We start from the raw sequence: 22,981 nt of genomic DNA, 5'->3' as shown, positions 1-22,981 counted from the left end.
CGGGGAGCGGGTGGTGGAGATCGAGATTCTCTTGAGGATGATCGCCGAGACTGACGTGTCCTGCAGGAGCGGCCGCTTGATTGTGACGACCCGGAGGACGAGTCACGTTTGTCTTAGACAGCCCTGACATGATGGCGACTGTTTGAGTTCGGGTATCGTCGGTGGCTTCCCTTGTGATCACTCTTCGATATGGCCCCGCACATGCTTTCAAAGTGGTTGTCTCTCCCACATTTCCGGCATTGCTCTCCCAGCGCTGGGCATGCATCTGCATGTGGGAAGTCGTAGCCGCATCGGTGACATTTGGTGTGCTTGTCCGAAAGTCCTTTCGTGTATCTCGTGTCTTGGTGCCCTCGGTGAGACTGGTGGTGGTGTTTCTTGGACCGGGATGAGCGATCGCTTGGCGGAGACCACCTAAGTTCGCGCCGAGACTGCATCCTGAAGGCTTGTTCCGGTCGCTCGCTTTTCCCGCTTTCCATGCTCTTTGCATGCTCGTCAGCTTGTACCTCTACTCTCGTCATGTCCACGATTTCCGCTAGTGCGTAGCTTTTCTTCAGTAGCTTACGTCTCAATGGTTCGGAGAGGCATCCTTCTATGACTCTTAGTCGCAGAGCGTCTTCCTTCGAAAACTTATCAAACTCGCAATGCTTTGCTAGGCGATTCAGACGAGTCACAAACTCCTCCATTCGTTCACCTTTCTCTTGCACGGCCCTATTGAAGGTGTACCGCTCATAGTCAACGTTCTTTTTGTGCAGGAATTTACCGTTCAGGGCTTCCCGTGCTTTAGTGTAGGACACCAGTGATTCTTCTGGCAGTTCTTTTAGGATCCGTCCTCCGTCCCTGCCAATCAGGTTCCTGAGGAAGAGTAGTTGCTCTTCTGCGTCTGTTATCTTGGACGCTTTTATGAAGTCGTCAAAGTCTTCTATCCATTCTTGCCACCGCAGGCTCATACTCCTGCCAGAATCGATAATAAGGTGCTCGGGGCACCGCAGGAGAGATGCTCGCGACATACTCTCAGGGGCGGGGTCGACCATTGTTCGCTCGTAGTTCCTGACGCCTTTTTCAGTCTGTGTTCACCCTCTTGTCCGTTCTTGTTGCACTCGCCAGGGCTGGTTTGTTATCTCCGTTGCACTCGCCAGTGCTTGTTTGCAATTTTCGTTGCACTCGCCAGTGCTTATTCGATACCTTCGTTCCACTCGCCAGTGCTGGTTTGCTATTTTCGTTGCACTCGCCAGTGCTTGTTTATTATCTTTGTTGCAATCGCCAATGTTCGTTTAGTATCTTCGTTGCACTCGCCAGTGCTTGTTTATTATCTTCGTTGCACTCACCAGTGCTTGTTTGTAGTCTTCGTTGCACTCACCAGTGCTTGTTTGTAAACTGCGCTGCACTCGCCAGTGCTTGTTTGTTACTTTAGGACCTTTGCCTGACTTCAAAATGGCCGCCGGCAATCCCTCGCAGGGGATTGGTCGAGACTGCCTGACTCCAAGATGGCCGCCGGGAATCTCGTTTTCGGCGGGATTTCGGCCGAATTCACTCAATTTTCTACCGGGAGCCTGGCTGGGTCGGCGTCTTCACTCACCGAAGCCGGGGATCTGCCGCTGGAGGCACACAAGGTAAGGAGGCAGTCTTCTTCCTTTTCCACCGCCGAGGTGAGCACTCGGTGGGTGGTAGTCTTGCCACGCTTCCGCAGCCGAGGTGGGCACTCGGTGGGCGCTCTTCAGGTCCGCGTCTGGCCACGCTTCCGCCACCGAGGTGGGCATTCGGTGGGCGCTCTTCAGGTCCGCGTCTGGCCACGCTTCCGCCGCCGAGGTGGGCACTCGGTGGGCGCTCTTCAGGTCCGCGTCTGGCCACGCTTCCGCCGCCGAGGTGGGCACTCGGTGGGCGCTCTTCTGGTCCGCGTTCGCCACCGAGGTGGGCACTCGGTGGGCGTTTCAAGTCGGCTGTCTTCTTTCCGCAGATCCGCTTTCGCCACCGAGGTGGGCACTCGGTGGGCGTTCTCCCTGATTACACGCCGCCGAGGTGGGCACTCGGTGGGTGTTTTCTTTTCTTGGCACGCAGCGCACTCGAGCCTCCGGACGTGGGGCGAGCTCCGGGCCGGTCGGTCGGCCGGCGGTCGCTGCAGTGGCTGTTCACACGCGCAGGGTGTCTTTAGCTTCGTCGCCAGTTGTAGTGTCGTTGCTGACCCATTGACCACGCGGACAACTGCTTTAGTAGGGAGCTTCTTTATTCATGTCTTACAGGCATGGTGGTCAGCAGTGAACGGCCCTTTTCGTCCCCCAGCTCCTCCCTTTCCTCCCGCCCTCGGCCTTCCCTCGGGCTGGTCCTAGTGCCTGGTCAGTGTGGTCACTGGGCACTGTCCATTGGCTACATTACACACGGCTACGATGCATTATATAAAAATGTGAAGAAAATATCATAGGTAATTTCGAGGAAACGCCAAACCTTTAAAAGCAGTAGTGGACATTGTCATTGAAATAAAATAGATGACATGTGGAAAGTGTATTGAGTTGTTTTAATGTGCGTAATGTGACATTTGGGATATTTTACAGTACATCAGCCAAAGACGACATATATCCAGATCAAAGCATCCCGTTTATTGTACATCTGCAGATTTATTGTTACTATTAATCTATAAAGAGTTTTTGAAATCTCATCAGCTGGGCAGAGACCACAAAGACGCTATAAATACAAAATCAAAACAGTTAATAGGGGATTGAGTGGGCCCTCCATCAGTAACCTGGAACCCGTTGGGAACCATAGTTCATCTACAGAAAGGGTCATGATGAGTACGAACAAGCTGTACCCAAATACAAGGCTGCTCCTGTGGTTGGGGAGGTATTCATGTTCATCTGATGCACAGGGTGACCTTCCTACACCAGGCTACACAGAACTTTGATCTCCTCAGGAAGATGGGGGTGCAGGATGAGGTCAAGACAAGCATGCAGCTGAAGGATTTTTGGGACTGAAAACAATTAGAACGTGATGTGGTGCAAAAAGAAGCCAACAAATAAAGTTTTGATCTCCTCAGGAAGATGGGGGTGCAGGATGAGGTCAAGACAAGCATGCAGCTGAAGGATTTTTGGGACTGAAAACAATTAGAACGTGATGTGGTGCAAAAAGAAGCCAACAAATAAAGTTTTGCCTCCTCTCAACCTTTTTCCTGGATGATTCGAATTGTACTGAAGCTGACCAGGCTTGGGGTTTTGCAAACCTTTCTATTCTCTCCCCCTTCCGGAATCAGAAGTGTGTATTAAGTTTCCACTTTAATAGATATTTCGATTGGTTTGCATATGGCCATTTACAAAACATAGCACTTTGACAACAGCCAGCAAATGATGGTCAGTCACACACCTCTTGTGTCCTGCTGGGAAGAGAGTGTTGAACACTGAGCTCTTTGTCAGACCATTTTGCCTCCCATCCTAGATTTCCAGCAATCACCTCTCAGGAATCTTGGAATTTAGGACTCAAATCAAGGAGCCAGTGCACCAAAAGTTAGCAGTTTACTCAATTTTTCCTGCCAGAATCCAGGAAGCTTGATTCCCTTATCTCTTGAATGCATGATTCCTATCCAAAACAATTCTTGATTTTGTCAATGGCTACAACATTTTTTGATTATTTATTGGCAATCTTTCTAAACTGTTTGTTGTATTTTTCAAGGCATAGGGGCAACCAGTCTTACAATGTTCTTTAGTTTGTCTCTACGTTCCTACAACCCATATGAAGCATTGTGAATGCCACCCTATACAGTACAAAGAGGCTTGCTTTTGGGCTATTTCAGTTTGAGCGACATATTCCTTAGTATTTTTCAGACTGCTCTTGATGATACTTAACAGGAATGTTCCTGCTGCTTTGGGTGGATTCATAAAACAAAGTAAAATAAAGGGTTGACTGTCTACTAAAAAGGGGGGAGTGCAGTCGCAATATGTTACTATCCATATGACTGGTATTCTACTACCTGGTTAGTTATATAAAAAAAAGTACTGGCTTCTTCAGCTTAGAGTCAAAAGCATGTACAACATTCTTTTTGTTGAGGTGGCCAACATAGGATGTTTCAACTGAATTCCACTAACATGTTGATTGAATTTTTGGCCACTGATTCTGTCAAGGTAATATTTATACTGGGTGTTTGGGGGCAAGAGGACGAGTATACATTTCAACTAGTTTTCAAAAATACATTTCTGAAAGATATCAAAATACACATTTGAATTTGAATCTTCATAATGATTTAAATTGCAAACGTAACAAACTGTTGCCGTAGCCCAGGTCGTCAAGAATTGGCTTCGATACCCACGGTTGCCTGGACTAAGTTCAGTTCACCACCACTTTGTCAGGGGAGTCCAAATTATTATCACCCCACACAAGCAACTTTTGTTTTTAAGAATAGCATACTCATGCGCTGCACTAAGGAAAGGAACAATGCATATATATATATATATATATAGGTGGCGGTGCTGGGCTGTGAATAAACTTTCAATAGCACTGAAATATTGGGTTCGCTTCGTCTATTTTCCGAGAAAGAAGTGCAGTGTTGGACGAATACGAGATATATATATATTTATTTATATATATATATATAATACATCAAATCAAACCATTACTCCTCCTTAAGAAAAGATTGTCCGGGCCACTTGCAGTTGCAAAAGCGTGTTTATTGAGGAAGGTTTCGCTCGACGCGTTTCGCAGGAAGAACCCGCTTTTTCACGAGAACGAGAAAATGTTTCCTGTGCAATATATACAAATCACGTGGTATTGACGTCATACCAAAGCAATAGATAACAGACTCGCCGGTCATGCTGCGGGCTAAGTTAATTTTAAACCCAGTAATCAAGCACCGAAATACATACATTTCTTAAGTTTTTTAACTTAGATTCATTCATAATGGGACTGTGGAAAAAACAATTATTCAACTGTACTTCAGCATTATTATTCATTAACCACTCGACAATGTTCACGTTTGTCGTGTTGATAAAGTTATACCCTTTCAAATTATAAAAAGGCACACAGTGTTGTTAGACTCAAGGGTCCAAGTGAACCCATATAGTCAATCGTAAAATACGTGCAATTGTCATAATGCAGTTGGGGTCAAAACATTCGGCAGTGAACAAATACAGACACCTTCCGTGACCCATTTAGAAATCAAATAACGCCCAAGTGGGCAATCAAAACAATATTGAACAAAGTATCTAAAAAAAAGCCGAAGAGAGCCGCTGTACACCAAATACTGACAGAAAGCTCCTAATCAAGTTTTATAGGGTATTAAGAGTCCAGCCCCAGTGGGCAAAGAAATATGTCAAGTAAACAGAGAGAAACCAGTTCTAGTGTTGCAGTAAACTTGTTGCATAGTGCGAACTGTCTCAATCTTCACAATGATTATCCATAGTCATATGCAGATGTCTAGGTGTTGTCACACACGTATATCAGGAACAAATTCCCACCAGCAATAATCCTGTAGTTCTGTAAAATAAAATAAATTATATCAAATTCAATAACACCCATAGGGCTGTGATTAAAATATACAACATCCAATTTCTCATACAGTTTTTAAAAAAAAGACGACAATTATGAGTATAGCAAACTGTGGCATTGAAAACACATTCTAGCCTAGATGAACCGCTAAATCCTCGTTTAGGTTGTGTGGTTTTATACTTAATAATGAGTTTGGACTCTAATCTTCTGAGCTCTTGGATTCTGTTTCCTCCTCCTCTCTCTCTGGCGGGTATCGTTTCTAAAACACAGAACGATAGAAGACGTGCATTGCTTTTATGTTGTGTCGCCAAGTGACTAGCTATCGGATACTGTTTGTCTCCATTAGTGATGGCACGCATGTGTTCAAGGACTCTCATTTTGGCTGGCTTTTCTGTGCTCCCAATGTAATAAAGATTGCACGGGCATTTAAGCGCATAAACTGCATGATCCGTTAAGCAGGTGACGTGTTTCAAAATCTTAAATTTGTCTCTGTCTTTGGATAATTTCAAATCTTTTTGATTACTACTATGGCAGCAGGCTTTACACTTCCCGCAAATGTAGAATCCCTGGATCGGCTTCCTCGTGCTAATATTCCCTGGTAAGAGAGTACTGCACAATAAATCCTTCAGGGATTTGGGTCTGCGATAGGTAATCTGAGGGTAGTCTGAGACTTCTTGTACCAAGTCTTTATCAAGTTTAAGCACATTCCAAAATGTACCCATTATTCTCTTCACGTCTTTGAACTGTGAGTGATAGTCAGTGATCAATCTACTAGTAACGTTCGACGAGACCCCCTGGTCTGCTTCTGGGTTAGTCACCTGCCTCATTTTCTCTTTTTCTTTGGTATTTACTGCTTTTATGGCACCGGTAATGCACTTCTGGGTATACCCTCTTTGTTTAAATTGTTCAGACATAACCAGAACCTCCTTCTGGTAGTCTTCATCATTAGAACAATTACGTCTTGCCCGTAGAAACTCCCCAATAGGTATTGAATTAATACGATTGTTGGGGTGACAACTTCGGGCATGCAGAAGGCTATTACCAGCCGTATCTTTCCTAAATAAAGTGGTAGTGAGGCTATCATTATTGATGCTTACTTTAAAATCCAAAAAGTCAATCACAGTGTTACTGGTATGGCTAGTGAACGATAAATTGAAGTCATTGTTGTTAAGCTCCTGAACAAATTCACTTGCCTCATCTTGGCTTCCGTTCCAGACTATAAAAATATCATCGATGTAACGGAGCCATTTAACTACCTTCGTTTGGAAGATTGGGGACTGGTAGACAACCTGCTCCTCCCACCAGCCCAGGTAAAGACCCGCAAAGCTGGGGGCGAAGCAGGTTCCCATTGCTGTCCCGAGTAATTGATGATAAATGTTTTTGTTAAACACAGGAATGCCATATCCAGTAGCATTTCAGAGTGTAACAAAAAAGAGATGGACCGGGCTTGGAGAAAATGTCTGCAGGCTTCTATGCCTTGCTGATGGGGAATACACGTATATAAACCGTTCACGTCCAATGTCAAAAGAAGCCAGTTTGGATTCCAAGTGACATTGCTAATTTTCCGTAAAAAGTCTCCCGAATCTTTCAGGTAAGATGGTAATTCCTGCACCAGAAGTTGCAGGAAGAAGTCCACATATCTGGACTTGTTCTCCCAGCAACTCCCACGTGAGGAGACAATAGGTCTCCCCGGGGGCTCACTCATGCTCTTGTGGACCTTGGGCAGGAGGTATAGGGCCGGTATCTTAGGGTATTTGTTATTCAAAAAATTGAACTCTTCCCGACTTAACAGTCTCCTCTCTCTCCAGTCATTCAGCTTTTCAGCATACTGGATAATACTGGTGTTATAGCTGGTCATGTCACTTTTTTCATATTTAGTCCTGTCACTAAGTTGTGCAAGACCCTCGTTAACGTAGATATTGCGTGGAAGCAAAACGATATTGCCCCCCTTATCAGCTTTTTTTATGACTATACTTCAGTCATTACTAAGGGATTTGATTGCCTGGAGTTGGATTCTCGTGAGGTTATTCCTAGCAGGCTGCACCTTTCTGGACAATTTTTCAAGTTCTCTTATCACCCCCCTCTCAAAAATATCAATGGGTTCATTCACAATTTGTGGCAGAAAAAACGATTTTGGCCTGAAGCCTCTATTACAATTCAGATCAATTCTCAAATCATCATTAATCAAATTAAGAATTGGATTATCCAAAATGTTAGAGTCTCCCGCAAGTTCATGCAACAAATGCAGCGTTTCCATGTCTTTCACTGCAATGTTGCTGGGTTCTTGCGGTGGTTCTTGAGTCTCAATGTTAGGTTTAGTGGCAAACCATTTTTTCAAGCGCAGTTTACGCGTGAAATAAAACAGATCGATTCTGCTCTGTGTGTAGTCAAAGGTGGCGGTGGGGCAAAAGGATAACCCAAGTGACAGTACCTGTATTTCGGCTTGGCTCAATTCCCTAGAAGAGAGGTTAATCACAGTGTAGTCCTCTACTATTTGCCTCGCCTCTGCCGCCTTGTTCGGGATCCCACTGGGCTCGATATGCTGTTGGTGCTTAGAGTGCCTGGCTTTCCTGCGCCTCTCCCGCCTTGTCCTTGTCCTTTTGGCCCTGCTGTGCTTGGTTTGCTTTGTCCAGCCAGTCTTCCCTGGGCGACTAAGGCAAACTCCATTAAAATTTTGTCTTTTGGGCTCAAAACATCTGTGCTTGTCGTTGGTTGTACATTTGTAACCGTGGCATGTACAGTCTTTTCCTGTGCATGGGGGAGTGTTCCAGACGTTGCCTGTGCATTACGAACTGTCTTTGGTCCTCCATTTCCAGGCAGCGCGGCTGCCGGGCGCAAGTGGTCATATTTTTTAGCAAAAGTGAGGACTTGGCCGCGTTCATTGTCGTTGCGGTCTCTCGTGAATTTGGTCTCCTTTTTGTCTCTAATGTCCTTTTCAATTTTTTCTAATTTGACATCCAACTTGGACATTTCATTCTCAAAGTCCTTTTGGTCATCATACAAGGCTTTCAATCGGCCCGTTATCTCTCCGATCTCCTTAGCTAATTTCTCCCAATGTTTAGTGGCATATTTCACCAAAATTTTCAGCATCACGATGGAACAGCCATGACTATTGTTAGACCATTCTTCGACCATATCTGGGTCAGGGTCATCGAATGTAGGCGTAGTAAATATTCTCAGACCTCGTGGCACTCGATCTGCATATAATATATATATATATATGTAAAACTCCTTTTTGGCTCAGCAAACGCTGAGTCTCGCCATGCTCTGGCCGCTTGGCGACGGTGGATCGTGTATAGGTTTGCAAGCCTTACATCAATTCAAATTCTGTCGTCTTTCAAAAACACCAGAAATACATGAACTCTTCTTTGCAGAAAATAGCCTTTATTTAAAATCAAAAAGGCAAAGATAAAAGCGTTTCGGGGATTCTCGTCCGTTGTTCACGAGTAACAGTGATCAGTTAGTGATTGATTTTTAAGTGAACATGTGACATTTTGGTACAAACAATATAGAAAGCAGACTTGTGCTGCTAAATCATAGTGTGACTAAAAACCAAAATAAATTAGACACACATAATATTTCTGCGGATTTTATACCTAAGTGTATAATACTAGTACTTCTCATTACTAGAAAGTCTTTTATACCAACTATGTCGGAGTTATTGCTTGTCTGCTTTTAGCCTTTGCTTACTTCATCATTCGGTGTTACAAAACTTTATTGAGCGGCATTACCTCGCTACTCTCAACTAATCACGGCAATTCTTTATTCTCATTCAGGCTTCATGTACATCCTGATTTTGTTAATAGTTTCGTACCTCCACATGATTCATGTTTGTTCCGAAGCACCTGTACTGTTTTTCGATCAAGTTATCATGCCCCAGTGGGCATACATTATTATTAACAATTTCTGCTTGGAAGCACATTTGAAAACGATATATTTACGTGAGTTATCCTGCCCCAGTGGGCATACATTATCATCAAGAATTATTTGCCTCATAATTCACAATTTAGACCAAATGAATATTTCAGCTTATTTTTATATCAAATTTTCAACAAGTGATTATCACTCCTATATAAAGTTTTAACGTGGTACTCTCTTCAAGAAGACTGTTATTCTCAAACTTTCTTCAATTCCGAAGTATCTGATGCGTTCTAAAGAAAACATACAAATGCAAAAAACCGTAAGAAAATAATATACACCATTTGTGATTAAAATCCCAATAGAGAATGAGACAATTAATTCATATGTCGGAGCATTTTAGTCAGAAGCACATTCATGGTCCAAGAGCACTCTGTGGGCTTCGAAACACTTAAAACAGATTGGTTGAAAGCTTTATTTCGATATTCGATATGCAATTATATCTTGAAAGCATTACATACATTTAGAAACTGCAGATCAACAATACAAATGTCTCAAGAATTAAGAACAAGTAAAAATGCCATTTTATGCATGAAATAAATCAACTAAAACTGGATTAAATTGAGATAGACAATCTGTTTCTGTGAATCAACCATGACCATTTAAAAAATTTGGAGACACCACAAACTATGGGAGGGGAAGTGTCAGTTAACAAAATGCGTAGCGCCACCAAGTGTTGGCATGTCCCCAAGCGTCTAAATAGGGGTTTAAGCCAGCACCTCCTTGAACCAATGTACTCTGGGCACTCAAAGAGGATATGCGGCACCGTCTCAGGCCTTGTAGGGCAGAAGGCACAAAAGGGCGAAAACTGCACTGGCGATTTCCATCGGGATAGAAGGTCCCCAATCGGAAGAGTGCCTACTCTAAACTTAAAGTAAAGAGCCCTATCAACTGGCATGGTGATCAAATCCAGATAGGGTTCATAGGCCACCATGTCCTTAATTCTTAGAAATGCTGCGGTCGAATTGCAGTGGCGTGGGTTACCGATAAGTTGGGAGGACACCCAGTCCCAGTACAGTTTTTTCAGGATAGCCTTGGGTGGAGAAGATTTTGTAACCCAACAGTCTCCCAAACCCAGCTCCCCTAAGAGGTTTTTAATATCCCTCAGCCACTTGATCTTGTGCCAGCCCCCCATTTCCATCACCTCGGACAGCCCATCAGCATATGATTTTAACTCTGGAACCCTCCACAAACGAGCCCATAAAAGCAACGGCCGGAGACGAGCCTGGTCCTTGATCGACTTGCAGCCCACATCCAAGCATACCGGGACTGTGGGGGTGCTCAAGGAGAGAGCAAGTAGGTCTTTCAAAAATTTGCTCTCCGACTTGGATAGGGACTCCAAGTTACAAAGGCCCCATAACTCCGCCCCGTAAAGTGCGGAAGTGACTCCTCTTAAAACAGATTGATAGTTATGTCTAAAAACATACAGTTCAGTTACAGCTTAAAAGACCTCTCATATTCTTTTTATCCCAAATGGATTTCCAATTCCTCGTCACAATTGTGACCAAAGGGCGCTACAGTTTGATACCTTATAATGAATCTTGATTCTACTCTACCTAAACGCTGTACCCTGTTGCCCCCTCTTTCATCATGTTTTGCCATATCTAACACACAAAACCTAAGAAGGTCGGTGTTTTGATTGTGGTCACTTTGGAAACGCCTGGCAAAGGGATATGCTTTATCCCCATTCTTTATTGCTCTCATGTGTTCCAGAATTCTAATTTTTGCCTTATGAATTGTGCTGCCTATGTAAGCTTTCTCACATGGGCAGAACAATGCATACACTGCAAACTCTGTATTGCATGATGTATGCTCTTGTATTTTGAAGGGTTGGGTTTGTGGCGAAAGTCTGACCTTCTTACAATCTTTGCTACGCTTGCAAGCTTTACAATTTCTACATGTGTAGAAGCCTTGTATTCCCACTAGTTTATCTTTTACAGGTTCTACTGCACTGCATAATTGATCTTTCAGAGATTTCGATCGTTTGAAGGTTATCTGTGGATAGGTTTCAACGTACTCAGCAATTTCCGGATCTGCTTTCAACACTGGCCAAAAATTTTTCAAGCTGCGCTTTACCATAAAAGCCTGACTGCTGTAGGTGGTAATGAATCGTGTTTTGTTATTCATCGTGTCACTATCCTTTTCTTTTTTCTCTGCTAAAAGCGAGTCCCTAGTTCTTTTTGAGACTGTTGTTTTCGCCCTGTTGATAATTCTCTGCGAGTAACCTCTGGCTAAAAATCTCTCTGTCATTACTTTTTCTTCTGTTTCTGTCAGATTTTATCTCCACGGGATCCAGTTGTTGTAAAAAAAATGCTCCACCTCCAAATGTCACCAACACCGCGAATATGTAACACAGAGTGTTCGAGTCATTAGGTGAGGGAAAAATAGGAAGAGAGAAGAAGGGGAGGGAAAGGAAGGGGTCAGCAGGGAAAGGGAATCCTGAAACGAGAAATGATACCTTCATAAGCAACAACAATCAAACGCTACTCTCATGAATTCTCGCTAAAGTGACCCTGTGTACCTGCTATGGGTAAGATCAAGACGCTCTTATATCAGCCTCTTCTCCCTCTCTTCTTACGAAAACAAAAATGCCTATATGAAACACAACAACAAAGTTAGAACACCTTTTAGCGTAAGATGAGCAATAATGTACGTAGTCTACACTACGACGTACCAAATAATAGTCATAACAGAAGAGAACATCGAGAAACCATATGACATCCGTCATACAAATTAGACCATTGATCCTGGATAAAGAATAAGGGATACGGTAGTGTGTAGGAGGCAAGAACCACAACACTCCGCTCCTACTAGTTCTGCTTGATTAAACAGTTCACCAAAGGAATGTACAAAGAAACCAAATACGTGTAGTTGAACTCACAAACACGTTTCGAAGACCTTATCACAATTGTCACAATAACAGTACTTCCAACAAATCGGCAGTGCGTAGTTGTGACCACCACAGCGCTCCGCTTGATTCCTCCTCCCTCTTTAATTAGGAACTCCACAAACACGGTAGCGCGTAGTTGCTACCACCACTGCGCTCCGCGTTAGGAAACAGTGAGCAATAATCCCCGACCTTCCACTGAAAGCTAAGGTTCTCGAGGGACCGAACCTTCCTCGTTAATGTTGTTCAGCTCAAAGAAAACGGAGACTATTAGCAGCCCGCTAATGTACTCCGTAATGTCATAAAAAACTTAAAGAAATCCTTTCGGCTGCGCGGCGGATGGCAACGCGCTCCGAACACATGAAACACCACGAATCCTACCTTGGATTCGGAAGCGACGTAGCTTGGCCACAAACCCCGAACAGCAATCCAGGGACTCGGCGTGACGAAGACCTCACTCACGCCAGAAACAGCAAGATCCAATTTCCCCAGAATAACACGCAACAGGAAGCGTGCCCAGAGTCCTAAAGTACATCCTGCATGTAACGGAAGGAATCATGGGACATGTAGTTTCTAAGCAATGCAGGCGCAGTTAGGCAGTTCCTGACAGTACATCCCCCTCCCTAGCGCCTTACAGGACTTGGTCGCAGGGGGAATCGTCGGTGAAATGAACGGATGGCAGCAGGAGCATGAATATTACTCACAGGATCCCAGGTGTCGTCCTCCGCAGAGTATCCCTTCCAGGACACCAGATACCAAAGAACACCTCTCTTGACCTTAGAGTCCTTAATGCCCTTGACCTCGTAATCAAGACCCCCATCCCAGACCACCGATGGGGGGCCCGCCTTCTAGCTGAGAGAGTAGGCTTCAATAGGTTACAGTGGAAAACAGGGTGGATTCTGAGTGTACCAGGCAATTTCAATTTGTAGGCCACCGGATGGATACGTTTCACAATGGTATAAGGCCCAATGTATCTTGGATGAAACACACTTCGCAGCTTGAACCTGATGTTGCGAGTGGACAACCAGACCCTGTCGCCCACCTGATAAACAGGGCCTTCGGTCCGATGCCTATCCTCCCATTTCTTGTACTCTTTCTTTGCCTGCAGCAGATACACCCTTATTTTCCTGCGTACTGTATGGATCTTCTTCATCAACCCCATGACCGTAGGCTGATTAGACACCTCCAAGGGAATCTGTACCGGCAGGATCCTAGCATCAAAACCATAGGTAGCAAGGAAAGGAGAAACACCCACTGAACAATGCCAAGCATTGTTGTATGCTACCTCGGCCATCCACAGCATAGAAACCCAGGAATCCTGAGCATCTGCAGCGTAACAACGGAGGTATTTTTTAAGAGTCGGATTCAGCATCTCAGTTTGCCCGTCCGTTTGTGGGTGGAAGCTGGTAGAGAGCGAGGATTCTATATCCAAGGCCTGACACCATACCTTCCAAAGCCTGGCAATGAATTGTGGGCCTCTGTCTGACACTATAACATCGGGCACTCCGTGCAATCGAATGATATTGGTCAATAATAACTGCGCCGTTTGACCAGCTGTTGGGAGGTTCACACATGGGATGAAATGTCCCAGCTTAGTGAGACTGTCTATGACAACCAATATAGCGGACATGCCCTGATCCTGAGGTAAACCGGTAACAAAGTCCAGGCTGTTGGTCTGCCAAGGCCTTCTAGGTGTGGGCAGCGGCATCAACAGACCCTTCTTCTTTCCGGTCATGTTTTTAGCACGAGCGCACTCTTCGCACTGCCCTATCCACTTGGACACATCTGTTTTTTCAGTTTCCCACCAGAAATGTTGTTCCATTAGTAGTAAGGTCTTTCTCACCCCCTGATGGCCTGCCAATGGGGAATCATGACACCAAGAGAAAGCCTTTCTTTGCAAGCCTGAGGTGGGTAGGAACAGTCTATTGTTATGAAAAGGCAGACCCTGTTTTAATGAGCGGTTACTGCCCTTTGTTGCCCAAAGGACCCATGCATCCTGATCCTACGCTTTGCGAATGATTTCCAAAAACGTGTCTGCCTGTATCACGCAAAGCACCTTACAGGAATTTACAATCACTGCCACGTTCCCTTCTTCTCTCTCTGTTACAACTCGTTCTTGTCTGGAAAGTGAATCTGCTTTCATATTATTCACCCCTGGCCGATACGTGATGGTAAAATCGTACTCTGAGAAGAACAGCATCCATCGCATCTGTCTCTGCGTGAGGTGCCTAGCCGTCTTCATGTATTGAAGATTTCTATGGTCTGTGTAAACCGTGATCGGGAAGGCCGCCCCCACAGATGTTGACGCCATTCTTGGAAGGCTCTCTTGATGGCTAACAGCTCCTTTTCAGCAACTGTATAGTTCTTCTCAGCAAGACACAACTTTTTTGATAGATAGGCAATAGGGTGTAATTGCCATGTGTCCTTGTCCCGCTGGGACAGTATAGCCCCTATCGCATCATCCAAAGCATCAGCTTCCACTATGAAAGGATATTCTGGTTTTGGATGTGCAAGAATGGGAGCTGTGGTGAAAGCAGATTTCAGAAAGGCGAATGCTTCAGCAGCCTCAATAGACCACTGAAATTCCCTTCCTTTCCTGAGTAACTTAGTCAAAGGAACCGCTATCTTGGAGAACTGTAGAATAAACCTGCGGTAATAATTGGCAAAGCCTAAAAAGCTCTGAACTTCCTTCACACATGTGGGGGTAGGCCATGTTTGTACTGCTAGGACCTTTCTTTCTGACATCTGCAACCCCTCATGACTTAGATTCACCCCCAAAAATTCTACCTGAGACAAACTGAATATGCATTTACTGATCTTGCAAAAAATATGGTGTTCTCTCAATTTCTGCAACACCTCCACAACATGTCGTTTGTGTAATGTGTTATCTTCTGAATATATCAGGATGTCATCAATGTACACCACTACGCTGTTGTCCACAAATTCTCTCAAAACATCATTGATGAAGTATTGAAACGCAGCTGGTGCGTTGCACAAACCGAATGGCATGACAGTGTACTCATAAAGCCATATCTGGTTTTAAAAGCAGTCTTCCACTCGTCCCCCTCACGAATGCGGACCAGATGGTACGCGCCTCTGAGGTCCAATCTAGTGAAAACTCTAGCATTCCTTACTTGGTCTATCAATACGGAGATAAGGGGTAGTGGATATCGATTTCTGATGGTATTCTTGTTCAACATGCGATAATCCACGCATGCCCTCAGATTCCCTTTGGCCTTTTTGATGAAAAACAGAGGAGAGGCTGCAGGAGATCTGGATGGTCTGATGAAACCTATGTCTGTATACTGTTCCCGGTAATCTTTTAAGTAAGTGGTCTCTGGTATGGATAACGCATACACTCACCATGATGGAATGGTGGCTCCCTCCACTAGGTCTATTCTACAATCATATACCCTGTGCGGGGGTAGCTGCTCTGCCATACTTTCACTAAATACGTCTTCATATTCCTGATACTCAGTGGGTAAACTAACCAGTTTTTCTGCGGCAGTAGCTACCACCAATGGAGTTCTCAACATAGATGCTAAAGTGGTTCTGGGCACTTCCATGTGTTTCTGGCATTCTCCTGACACAAACTGAACAGTCTTTTCTTTCCAGTTGATCAACGGATTGTGATGGCTTAGCCAAGGCATCCCCAAAATTACTTCATATTGTGGGGCTTCAATGTTGTTCAATGCTAGCTCCTCTCTGTGTATCCCTTCCTTAACATCAACAGAAAGCACCAATGGCTCGGGCTGTTCTGTGATAAGACCTGATGTTAAGGGTTTCCCCATCTACCGCTAGGACTTCTTCTGGTGTTTCCCTAGAGACTCTATCCAATGGCAAGGTTGACACTAGGCCACTATCTATAAAATTACCGGTGGCCCCAGAATCAATCATGACCAATACCTGGTGAACCTGTAATTGACTTTCTAATCTAATGGGTAGGAGGATATGTGTCTCAGTGTCCAAAAGGGTGAGTACAGTCAATGAGGGAACTTTCCAGGGTTGAGCTACACTCTTGCCTTCAAGGATTCCATCTACTGATCCCTCAGGCGATTTCAACACCGAAACAGCTACTCTTTTGTTCCTGGCCAATCCCCCCGTGGACTTGGGTTTGGAGGGGCATTCCCTCACGTAATGCCCCTTTTTTCCGCAATACATACATAGACCTGCTGTCCTTCGGCTTTCTTTTTCTTCCTTGGTCAATGGAGCTCTAACTGCTCCTATTTCCATAGGTTCTACACTACTTTCAGTGGAAGATATTGGTCTACGGGGAGTCCATTCTGATCTAGAAGGACCTCTATCCCACCTTCTTCTATCTCCTCCCCTTTCTGTCATTCTACCATCTAATCTCAAAGTCAAACTAATCATATCCGCTCAAGTGACTGGTTGAGGATCTATTTGTGCGATAACGTCCTTTAAACCATCCCTTAACCCTTGGTAAAAAAGGGACATTCTTTTCTCTTCCGGCCAGGAAGTCTCAGCCACTAACCTATTAAATGTGGTCAAATAGGTCACCAACTCACTTCTTCCTTGTTTCAGTTCAAAGAGTTCTTTGTCGGCACTAAAAGTGGTGGCCCTTCGGTCTAACACTCTCTCGAACTCAGCACGGAAAGCTGACCAATCAGAGAGTATCGGATCATCATTCCTCACTAACGGTACAGCCCAATTAGCTGCATCACCTATTAGATAAGATATAGCAAAAGCCACCCGGGAGTGATTGCTAGGGAATGAGGCAGGCTTAGAGGAGAAGTGTAGCATGATCTGAGTCAGGAATACCTGTGTCTTGTTAGGATCTCCGGAATACCTCTCCGGACTAGCCAGGGGAATGGGAGGAGGGACAGTAACCTGTGAGGAAGGGGCATCAAAGGGATTTCTCGTCAACCTGTCTACCTTCTCTCTCAATGCGGTTGCCTCTGCTTTGGAGGAGGCCAGCTCCTGTTGAACCAGAAGCAACGCCTGCATTACATCGTCCATGGTGGCCATTCTTATACACAACTGGATCAGGTAGAGTAAACTTCTTGGGCGTGTTATACTGTCAGATTTTATCTCCACGGGATCCAGTTGTTGTAAAAAATGCTCCACCTCCAAATGTCACCAACACCCCGAATATGTAACACAGGGTGTTCGAGTCATTAGGTGAGGGAAAAATAGGAAGAGAGAAGAAGGGGAGGGAAAGGAAGGGGTCAGCAGGGAAAGGGAATCCTGAAACGAGAAATGATACCTTCATAAGCAACAACAATCAAACGCTACTCTCATGAATTCTCGCTAAAGTGACCCTGTGTACCTGCTATGGGTAAGATCAAGATGCTCTGATATCAGCCTCTTCTCCCTCTCTTCTTACAAAAACAAAAATGCCTATATGAAACACAACAACAAAGTTAGAATACCTCTTAGCGTAAGATGAGCAAATAATGTACGTAGTCTACACTACGACGTACCAAATAATAGTCATAACAAAAGAGAACATCGAGGAACCATATGACATCCGTCATACAAATTAGAACATTGATCCTGGATGAAGAATAAGGGATACGGTAGTGTGTAGGAGGCAAGAACCACAACGCTCCGCTCCTACTAGTTCTGCTTGATTAAACAGTTCACCAAAGAAATGTACAAAGAAACCAAATACGTGTAGTTGAACTCACAAACACGTTTCGAAGACCTTATCACAATTGTCACAATAACAGTACTTCCAACAAATCGGCAGCGCGTAGTTGTGACCACCACAGCGCTCCGCTTGATTCCTCCTCCCTCTTTAATTAGGAACTCCACGAACACGGTAGCGCGTAGTTGCTACCACCACTGCGCTCCGCGTTAGGAAACAGTGAGCAATAATCCCCGACCTTCCACTGAAAGCTAAGGTTCTCGAGGGACCGAACCTTCCTCGTTAATGTTGTTCAGCTCAACGAAAACAGAGACTATTAGCAGCCCGCTAATGTACTCCGTAATGTCATAAAAAATGAAAGAAATCCTTTCAGCTGCGCGGCGGATGGCAACGCGCGCTGAACACAAGAAACACCACAAATCCTACCTTGGATTCGGAAGCGACGTAGCTTGGCCACAAAACCTGAACAGCAATCCAGGGACTCGGTGTGACGAAGACCTCACTCACGCCAGAAACAGCAAGATCCAATTTTCCCAGAATAACACGCAACAGGAAGCGTGCCCAGAGCCCTAAAGTACATCCTGCATGTAACGGAAGGAATCATGGGACATGTAGTTTCTAAGCAATGCAGGCGCAGTTAGGCAGTTCCTGACAGTTTCAAAGCCTACTGCCGTGCTGCAGTTGCGTTTCGCTCTAAGTAGTTCCCCCACCGGAATACTCTCAATGAGTGAGCTTTGGTGGCAACTGCGAGTGTGCAGAAGACTATTGCCTGCAGTGGTCTTCCTGAATAAGGTGCTTTCCAATCGATGGTTTTCAACTTTTAATTTCAAGTCAAGGAATTCAAGACTGTCCTTAGCCCAAAGACTTGTGAATTGTAGATTATAGTTGTTAATATTCAGAGTTTCTACAAAGCTAACTGCTTCGGCTTCTGTTCCATCCCACACTACAAAAATATCATCAATGTACCCTGCCCACTTCACTACTTTCTCTTTGTACATTGATGATCTGCATACTACTTCCTCCTCCCAGTACCCCATGAAGAGACCTGCAAAACAGGGCGCAAAACAAGTCCCCATGGAAGTACCGAGGATCTGTTGTTAGATCTTCTTATCGAAGAGGAAGTAGTTTTGTGTGAGGCAGATTTTCATTATTTCCAGTAACATTTGTGTATGGTAAAGATATGAGATTGATCTCTTAGATAGAAAATGTTTACATGCATCCAAACCCAGTTGATGAGGGATGCATGTATAGAGGCCAATTACATCTAAGGAAAGAAGGGAGTAATTATCCTCCCATTCCAATTTTTTCAAGAATTTCAAAAAATCTCCCGAGTCCGTTACATATGATGGGAGTTTTTGCACCAAGTTCTGAAGAAAATAATCTACGTATCTTGATGCATTTTCAAGACAGCTCCCTATTGAGGAGACAATAGGTCTTCCTGGTGGATTCTCCTTGTCCTTATAAATCTTCGGTAGAAGATATAAAGCTGTAATTTTGGGGCATTTACACTCTAGAAATTGAAATTCCTCTTTCTCTATGAGAAATGTATCTTTCCACTCTAGAAGCTGTACGTGGAATTTCTTTATTGACAATTCATATTCCTTCCTTTATGTATTTGGTTTTTGACTGTACAACTACGTTTCCGCCTTTGTCGGATTTCTTTATTACTATAGTGTTGTCATTTTTTAGATTTAAGAGTGCCTTTCTTTGTGGTGTTGTGACATTATTCCAACCTTTGTATTTACTGTTGTTTGCGATGTGCTGTAGTTCTTTACTCATACCCTTCTCAAATCAATTATGTCACTTTTGATTTGTGGAAGGAAAGTTGACTTAGGTTTAAACCCACTATTCGCACTTAAATCTAGTGGTATGTTCTCTGTCAAAAACCTTTCAAATGGGCAATGTTAGAACCGGGAGTCTCTGGTTGGCAAAGGTAAGTACCTTGGCCCAAGTAGGGACCCCTAGCTCCGGTCAGGGCGACGGAATAACCCTCTGAGATAACCCCTGCTCACCCTCTAGGTAGCATGGCGCGAGCAGTCTAGGCTAAACTCGGAGACAATGTGGATAACATTTGCACTTAACACAACAGCAATTCCCAATCCACCACAAACTGAGACCACACAGGTAAGTATATATAAAATATAACTTTATCTAGTTTCAGCATGTAAATGAAGCAGTTGCATGATAATCACTTCTTTAGAACAGATAGCACTTCTAACTTAAAGGTTGCACGTTAAACACTTCATTTAGAACAAGGTTGCACTTAATTCTTAGTAGGTCTTGTAAATAGGCAGTTCTCAGCATAAAAATAAAAATAGTCTCTAGTCTCTCAAATCAGCACTTAAAAGAATATGGCCACTGATTTATACTGTGATGCTCCCAGCATGCGCAAAGAAAACAAGGCCCACGTGTACTTATATCCGTGGGCTTCATGCGCTGTTGCAACTCCCTCGCGAGGCCCAGGGACTCTTTCTCGTCCCCGGGGCAGCCTCGCGTCTTCCTGAGATACAGGCGCACCACTGCGCACAAACCGTGCAGACTGCACGCGTCCCCGCCCCGGCCGGTCCCCTTTCCTCTCCCGCCCGCTCTCGACAATCCAACGAGCGGCGGGGAGGCGGTGAAGCTCACCTGATGGAGGGACGGCGGGCCAGGGGTGCGGGACGCTTCCAGGTCCCTCGGCGGGGTCGGAGCTCTTCCCCGGTCCCGGCGGTGATTCTGGGCAATCCTTCGGCACCTCCCGCAGCTTCAGCGGAGGCAGCCAATCCGGTCGCGGCCCTCAGTCGAGCCCCTCTGAGCGCGAGGCCGCCAACCAATGGCAGCGCGGCCTCGCCGATGACGCTCCGCAGGCTCAGCCAATCACGGCACACCACAGCTGATGACGCTGCGCCGCGCGGGCCAATCCCGTCGCGGCGTTTGTGAGGGGGCTCGGCTCCCTCAGCCAATGGGGTCGCGGCGGCTTCGTTCTTCGCCGCGGCCGCTCCTGGTCACGAACAGCAACTTCCAGGGGTGATCCTGGCCCCGGGCTGCGACGGTGATTTGGCGGCAAAGGGTTTTAAAGGGCGCTGGTCAGAACTAGACCCCCCTCTCGACCTTGCCACCACCTGGGAGCAGATTTCACGAGGGGAGGCTCCACAAGCCTCCAACCCTCACGATTAATGTGCCGATGAGCACACCGATCTCCTCCTCACGCTCCGCAGTCCAGCACCACGCGTCTCGGGTCCCAACAGCACGATTTTGCAGCTGTTTCCTGGGATAGCTTTAGGAACCTTTAGCCCTGGGTTCCAAGCAGGAGGCCAGCTCTTCTCAGGCCCTTGGAGATTCAATTGTAGACACAGCACACAGCAGAGTCTTGGCAGTTTCAAGTAGGCAGGGTCACAGCACACAGCAAAGTCCCTTTCTTCTCCTTAGCTTCCAGGTGGACAGCAGAACAAGTCAGCCCATAGAGCACACAGCAAGGCAGTCTTCCTTCAGTTCTCTAGCTGTCCTCCTTCCAGCGAGGGTTCCTTCTTGCTTGCAGAATTTCAGAATCTAATTCTCTGCAGACAGGGGTCCTTTCCTTATACCCCCCAATGTCTTTGAAGTTCTTTGTGCATGGAGGCCCTGGGTCCAGTCTAAACCAGTTCTGGGGGTTGCGGAGCACTGAGGTGTCTCTGGCTTTCTTCTTCCTGTCAGCTTCAGGGCCAGTGGGGTCAGTTGACCACCAGGAGAGAGCTAATGTGGGGGAGGTAGGCAGGCACAGCCCAGCACTTATCTGGCATTCCTTCCTCCCTCCTCCCAAGCAGGCAGATGTGCCCTTTCATCCCCGGGATGGCTCCGACCCTCTCCTCTGGGGCTCTGCAGCCCCTTCCTGTCACATCCAGACCAGGCAGACATTCCACAAACCCAGGCACACAGAAAGGTTTAGACAAGAGAACAGCCACTTTCTAAAAGGGCTATTCTCCAACCCAGGATTTAAAAACACCCTTCACTAAAAGATGTGTCATTAAATTCTGAGTCCAGGGATATCTTTCACTTATGTCCCATCTTGTTCCTATGGGGAGATAGGCTGGTATCACATGGGCCCAGCCCCCCTCCATGTTACTCTATGGAGCAAGATAGCCTTACAGCAGTGAGCACACAAAATGGCTGTAGCCCACTACCAGAGCATAGTACCTGCACTAGCACATGCTCTACCTTATCCATACACTGCACCCTGCCCAGGGGGGTACCTTGAGCCTTCCATAGGGGTGACTGATGTGCACAGACAGGGAAGGATTAGGCCTAGCCAGTGGGGACACTGGCCAGGCTGACATGGCAGTCATTGACTGCACACAGGCCCTGCGCTGGCAGGCCTGCGTCACCTTTTAAAAGCTACTCATGTGGGTGGCGCAATCTGCGCTGCAGGCCCACTAGTAGCATTTGTCATCACCAGCCCTGGCACACACAGTGCCCTCTACTAGGGACTTCGTGGTGATACAAATATGCCAATTAGGTATACTCAATCAATATCACAATTTACAGAAGGAGCACTTACACTCTGACACTGATCAGCAGTGGCAGAGTGTCCAAAACATCTAAATCAGCAAAAACGAAATCCAGCACAGCATCAACACACATGAGTCAGAGGCAAGAAGATGGGGGAAGAACCACGCCAAAAGGTGTCAGGTCTAACACGTGTCCCCTCCATCTGAAAGTGGGGAGAACTACCCAACCTCTTGGGAGTCCTCATCACTAAGGCGGAAGAATCTGGACAGACCGTCAGCGTTGGCGTGTTCTGTACCAGGGCGGTGCTCCACCGTAAAATCCATCCCCTGTAGGGAAATGGACCACCTCAACAATTTTGGATTCTCACCCCTCATCTGCATTAACCATCTGAGGGGCCTGTGGTCGGTCTGAACGCGGAAGTGAGTCCCAAACAGGTAGGGCCTCAGCTTCTTCAGAGCCCAGACCACCGCGAAAGCTTCTCTTTCAATGGCACTCCATTTTTGTTCCCTGGGGATTAGCCTCCGGCTAATGAAAGCCACAGGTTGGTCTCCTCCCTCATCATTGATCTGTGAGAGCACTGCTCCCACGCCTTGCTCTGAAGCGTCAGTTTGCACAATGAACTCACTTGAAAAGTCAGGTGC

The 22,981-nt window shown here is 45.7% G+C and overlaps 1 protein-coding gene across 1 annotated transcript in view; it reads left to right on the top strand.

Moving 5' to 3' along the window:
• LOC144752596 (VPS10 domain-containing receptor SorCS1-like) overlaps nucleotides 1-22,981 on the top strand; it is a 1,975,184-nt gene that overhangs the window by 11,657 nt on the left and 1,940,546 nt on the right. The gene's annotated exons all lie outside the window — the stretch shown is intronic.

This window comes from Lissotriton helveticus, chromosome 5_1 (assembly GCF_964261635.1).
Source record: "Lissotriton helveticus chromosome 5_1, aLisHel1.1, whole genome shotgun sequence".
Lineage (NCBI taxonomy): Eukaryota > Metazoa > Chordata > Amphibia > Caudata > Salamandridae > Lissotriton > Lissotriton helveticus.
Note: the sequence above shows the minus strand (reverse complement) of the source record. Positions and strands in the feature narration are given on the sequence as shown.